Source organism: Camelus bactrianus, chromosome X (assembly GCF_048773025.1).
Source record: "Camelus bactrianus isolate YW-2024 breed Bactrian camel chromosome X, ASM4877302v1, whole genome shotgun sequence".
NCBI classification, from domain to species: Eukaryota; Metazoa; Chordata; class Mammalia; order Artiodactyla; family Camelidae; genus Camelus; species Camelus bactrianus.
The window spans coordinates 92835623-92841622 of NC_133575.1; the positions used below are offsets into that span (position 1 = coordinate 92835623).

At 49.3% G+C, this 6000-nt stretch overlaps 1 protein-coding gene across 5 annotated transcripts in view; it reads right to left on the reverse strand.

Moving 5' to 3' along the window:
- The window catches only part of LOC105062975 (A-kinase anchor protein 17B), a 28322-nt gene extending 23443 nt beyond the window's left edge, over positions 1-4879 (reverse strand). For 4 of the 5 annotated variants that reach the window (XM_074359066.1, XM_074359065.1, XM_074359063.1 and 1 more), the window contains exon 1: positions 3198-3575. The gene's annotated coding sequence lies outside the window, so the exon portion shown is untranslated. Of the gene's footprint in view, positions 1-3197; positions 3576-4768 lie in introns of those variants that run through there. The other variant, XM_074359064.1, reaches the window with a different exon arrangement.
- Between the last annotated feature and the right edge of the window lie 1121 nt (positions 4880-6000).

Genomic DNA, 6000 nt, shown 5'->3' on the forward strand with positions numbered 1-6000 from the left:
CGAGCAGAGCGGGTTTCGAAACCCCAGCCCAGAGGAAAGGTACTACATGCGGATAATGCTCAGTTCCTGGCCATTAATGCTTCCCCAGTGAGGTCCACAGCCTTCCTGTGTGTTGAGATTATTCGCATTTCAGAGTCGGTTCTAGGGCAGGTCCGACAACTCCCTAATTACACGGGAAGACAAGAAGCTAATCCTGAATTGGAATCTTCCCCAGTGGGGCTTGTTTCCCTAGAGGAGGGGTCTGGGGCCCACAGGGTCAAGTACATGGTCCCAGGATGTAGGGGGCGTGACCCCAGCTAAAGGGGCCAGCACCACACAGCTCTGCCTTCCGCAGGTGAAACATAGACCTAGCCTTCTGGCATTTCAACAGAAGCTGGAAATCCTGATTTTTATTGAGCTCTTTCGGTTTTTCAATGTTGGTCCCTAATTCAGTTGCTTTCTCAAATATTGTACAGGCTGAGGCACATCCATCTAGGGCTGAACTTGACCCCAGGCCCCTAACTTGCTCCTTCTGCTTGGTTGCATGTACCTGGTGCTCCCCAAAGGTTCAAGAAATTCAAAAACAAGAGCTAAATATGCTGACAGCTGGGCAAGGTTCTCAAGAAAGAGTGAGGCAGGGACAGGCTCAGGGACCCAGGCAGGGCACACCAAGGGATTAGTACTGGCTTTGCCGTGCTCTTCTTTGCTCAGAAATTCTTCACATCTCCCTCTTTCTTACTGCATCAAGTCACAAGTTCCTTTCAAGGCTCTCCAAAACATGGCCCCACCCCACCTCACCAGCCTCATAGTTCATCATGCTCTGTGTCCATCCCCCATTCTAGTTGGGCTGGTCTCCCTTGAGTTCCTCCAAACACATTAATCCCCTCCCTCCCTATGTCCTGTCTCCCTCTGGATGTCCCATCTGCCCTACAAAGCCTTGTTCACATCGCATCTCTTTTATGAAAACTCATCTGTGACATTAAACAGTAAAATGCTTTCAAGCTCAAGGGCTGGGGTCAACCAGATCTTGGTTCAAATCTCATCTCTGCCATTAACCAGCTAAGTGATTTACCTAATCTCTTTGAACATCAGAAGATAACGATGCCTACCTCACAGAATATTTGAAGGTTTAAGGGAAATGATGCAAGTTAAATATTTAACACCTATAAGTGCTCAATTAATGTGAGCCCTTATTATTACTATTATGATTGATCTTCTCCGGTAAGTGGTCCAGATCTCACACTGTCACTTCTGAACAAAGCACTACTGGATTCCATGTGGTCCATGTCTGCTCAGACTGTGCCCCAGGCATTAGTCTACCTCGGCCTCCAGCTTGGTTTAAAGCTTCTTCAAGTTCTAGGAGCATGTTGGTTATAACAGAACTGACACAGACCCAAGTGGACACTAAGTCAGGGAGATGCACAAATAACATCACCCCGGCTCTGAAATAGCTCAGCAAAAGTCCCTCTCTAGCAAAGGCAGAGCGCATGCTGGGAAGACAAATATGTAGCCATTCCCTGTGGCAGAGAGCTGCTTCGGCATTTAAAACAAGTCTCTCTCTCTGTCTGTCTCTGTCACACACACACACACACACACACACACACACACACACACACACGCCGCCGCCACCACCTTCACATTCCCCAATCTCTATGCCTCACTTTCCCTTCTGATGCTGAAGGTGACACATGAAGTCAGTCAAAGGCCACTCTCTGATGGAGAACCAAGACAAATGGGCCACCCTGCAGGTGTGATCTTTGCCTGGGACTACATGTAAAGCCCATGACCCACCACAGGAGACAAGATGGTCTCTGCTGGTTCTGCCCCCTTCCCTCAATGTCCCTCCACCTCCAGTCAGCCCCACCTATCCTCTGATACGCATAATAGCTGGGGTCCCCTGGGCACCCATGCCAGCAGGCCTATTCCACTAGCCACTTTTCTCTGTGCTTAACATGAATCAAAGTGAAAATAAATTCCTTCATGTACATTACTCCATGCTTCCACTTACCCCATGCTTTGAGTGACTCCCTCCCAAACAAAGAAACAGGGCACAGAAAAAATGTGACTACTAGAATGCCACATCCTTTAAAAAAGCAAACAAAAAACCCAGAACTGGAGAGATCCCAACTATATTATCCCCAAGAGTGGTTCTCTCAGCATGAAGACTGAGCCCTATCCATCATGCTGCTCAAGTGTACAGTCTTTCAACAGCATGAAGTTCCAAAGTTAGACCAGAGGCAGGTAGGAAAACAGCCCCAAACTGGTATAATCTTTGAGACCTTATTCTCAATTTAGAAAACACACAGAGAAAATGAAAAGGTCCAAAGGGTAACCAGTCCTCATGCTGGAACCCAGTATTCCCAATACAAATCACTCCCTGGAGTTAGCAGCATTCAAAAGTTCCCCCCGTAGCAGTTGGCTTTAAATAAAATCGTAAAAAGCAGGAGACCAAATGTAAGGAAGACACACGCGGGTCCCAAAAACCAAGACCACCTGATTGTCCTGCATTTGGAGAAGGCAGTTTCTCCTCCAGCATGGGCCTCTGCAACTTGCTTCTTCCTTGGCCCTGTTGCCCCCCAATCCAAGCTCAGGACCCTGTGCCCCGTGCCCTGTGGGTGAGCCCTGCTGTCCCAGTCAGGCTGGAAAGGACTTTATTCCACCCGCACTGTAAACCTCAAGGGAGACTCTTGACAAATCCCTGAAGCCAAGGACCGGGTCACAGGGTGGGCAGGGACGGGGGATCCCTGCTGACGATTAATTAGATGAGTGCACAGGAGCAGGGGGGAAGCAGAGCGCCCTGCCCTTGACGTGTGGACCGAACAGGAGAGGGCACCTTCAGTTCGCATTAGCAGGATGCTACTGCCAGCGTACCCCAGGGGAATGCCTCCAGTGACCTCGGCTGGAGCAGCGGCCAAAGTGAGCCCTTGAGTGGGTGCCAGAGCGCCCCCTAGTGCGGCGCCATGGCCGGGGGAGGTGCGGCAAGGTCTAGGGTGAAGGGAGAGGACCAGGGGAAGAGCTCAGGAGCATCTCTGGAAACACTGACTCTGCAGGGGCAGGCGGGGCGACCTGGGTCTCCTGCGCATCCCCTCCCAAATCCCCGCCAAGGTCCGACGTGGCCCTATCTGCAGGCACCCAGCTCCTGTAGGCCAGGGCGGCCAGCCGGCCGAGACGCAGCGGGACGTGGCTGCTGCTCTGCGAGCAGAGCGGAGGGCATTTACCCAGAGCCTGAGGAACCGCTGCGTCTCCGCTCTGGTCTCCGCGGGGGTAGCCGGACTGCCGCCGCCGCTGCCTCTTTCCAGTCGCCGTAATCTCAACCAGCAAAGCTCCCAGTCACTCCCTGCGACTGTGGCCTGCGAGGCCAGCTGTTGAATGGCTCGCTTCGAGCGCACGGGGCGCAGAAGCGTCCCCACCGCATCCAAGTCGGCGACGCAGGCGCGCGCCCCAGTGCCAACGCCCCGTGCGCCCCTCGCCCCGCTGCGGCCCTGGCGAGCTCGCGCAGCCGCCTCCCGGCTGCCCGCTCCCGCTCGTGGCTCCCAGCTCCAGGCTGCGGGGCTCGCCCGCCGGCCCGCCCGCTCCCCTCGGTGGGCTCTTGCCAAGCCAATTGCCTCCCCTTGCGGGCTCCGCCCCCCTCACTGCCATCCCTCAACTCGCCCTCAGGACCAATGGCAACAATGGACTAGTCCCGCCCCTTCGATTCCCCCGGGGCCAATCGCCTTCTCATGAGGACCCATTCAAGTAACCCCGCCCCTCTCGTGCGGCAGAGCCTGAGCCAAAGTTTATCCCACTGCGAGGTTGCTCCTGACGATTGCAAGGCTTTGCCCAGGCTCCCCCCACCCTCCACCCCTGCACGAAATTATAGTGATTTAGAGGCTGCAACTCACCTGGTCTGCCGACCTCCACGCGACCTATTTACTTTGAATAAACTAGTATAAGAAAGTGAACGAGAGAGTGTTTGTTCTCCACCTCATTCCTAAGGCAGCACTGCTGAGAAATGTACACCCACTTGGCCAGGACTTACACATCACAGGGTCAACATGAACCTCGAAGGTCATCGACTGGCTCTATCACCTCACTGATTGTTTTTGCTTTTGGTTTTTGGCTTTGTTTTCCCACGTACAGGGTCCCTGCCCTCTTGTCTGGACAACTTCCAGTAACGGACTCACTGGCTCCACTGACTGCCGCTTGCGTGTCTGCCTCATGGCTTAAGGCTGAGTGAAACTGGCCCCCTGGTAACTTCATGCAAAGCCAACTTCCCCATGGTGGGCCAACAATTTGACAAGTCTTCTAGCCCCACAATTCTTCCAGACTCTATGGCTCCAAAGACTTAGATTCAAGTCTCTGCTTTGAGTTTAAGCCAATTCCTTTGTATCTTTCAAAAGTGGAAGGTGGGAACCCCCATCCCCCCAACCCCAAGGCACAGACCCTTCTGCACGGTCATGTCCCTTGTCCAGACACTAGACTCTTCTACTGGAGCTCCCTAAGGATGGCATTTGCTTTCTTGACTGCCATATCACATGGCTGATGCATATTAGATTTACTGTTAACTCTCTCCAGAGTGATTTCTCACTGCTGTCACTATCACAAGGCTCTGTTTTCTACCTGATTAGCTGGTAAATGTCATTGAGTTTTGTTTGATGGGGGATGCTAATTTCACTCTCTTCTATCAAGACCTTTTTGCCTGCTCATTCTGTCCTAAATATCTCTCCATCTCTGCTTGCTACCAGTGCCTTGCTCAGGCCCTCAACCTCTTTGCACAATTGCTAAAGAGCCTCCTAACCCGGCCTCTTACCTGTAGACTTGCACCTTCCTGGCTGGTCTCCTGAAGCTCCTCTCCTCATCCATTTTACACCAGAAGCCAGAGTTGCCGCTAAACACAAATATAAGCGTGTTACCACACTTCAATTTCAAAGCCCAGCCCAGCTTCAAATCCTTTTCTACTTCCTTTCCGCCCTCCTTTGCTTTCAGTATAAGATCCAAAACCCATGGCAAAGCATATAAAACCCTCGGTGATCTGGCCTCACCTGCCCAGCCTCATTTCCAGCCCTTCCACGTACACTGCAGCGCACTCTATACTTTGGGTCAACTGAACACCCTGTTGTTTCTCAAATGAGCCATGGTCTCCAACACTATTATGCCTTTGATACAAAGTCTGGAATAACCTGTTCCCTACCCTCCTAATCCTGACTTACAACACACTGATGTATTTTTTTTAATTGAAGTATAGTTGATTTACAATATTGTGCTAGTTTCAGGTGTACAGCAAAGTGATTCAGTTATACATATATACATATATATTCTTTTTCAGATCTTTTCTATTATAATTACTATCAGATATTGAATATAGTTCCCTATGCTATACAGTAAGTCCTTGTTGTCTATTTTATATGTAATAGTTTGTACCAGCTAATCCCAAACTCCTAGTATATCCCTCCCCACTTCAGTAACCAAAAGTTTGTTTTCTATGTCTCTGAGTCTGTTTCTGTTTTGTAAATAAGTTCATTTGTATCTTTTTTTTTAGATTCCACCTATAAGTGATATCATATGATGTTTGTCTTTCTTTGACTTACTTCACTTAGTATGATAATCTCTAGGTCCATCCATGCTGCTGCAAATGGCAATATTTCATTCCTTTTATGGCTGAGGAATATTCCATTGTATATATATAATATAATATAATATAATAACATATAATACTATATATATACATCATATCTTCTTTATCCACTCATCTGTTGATGGACACAGGTTGCTTCCATGTCTTGGCTATTGTAAATCACATTTATATATTTTATTCATTCATTGAACACATGTATCCTGAGCACCTACTATATGTCAAGTATGGGGGCTATAAACATGTGATTTAATAAAAATTTTATTTGATCCCTCCATCAGGTGCTTCTGAGTGGAATGTAACAATCCTACTTCCATTCACATTGCTACATAGATATCAGGCCACTGACTAGAATGATTGGTTTAGACTTTATTTCATCCAAATAACTGAAGAGTTGGGGAAACTGAGAC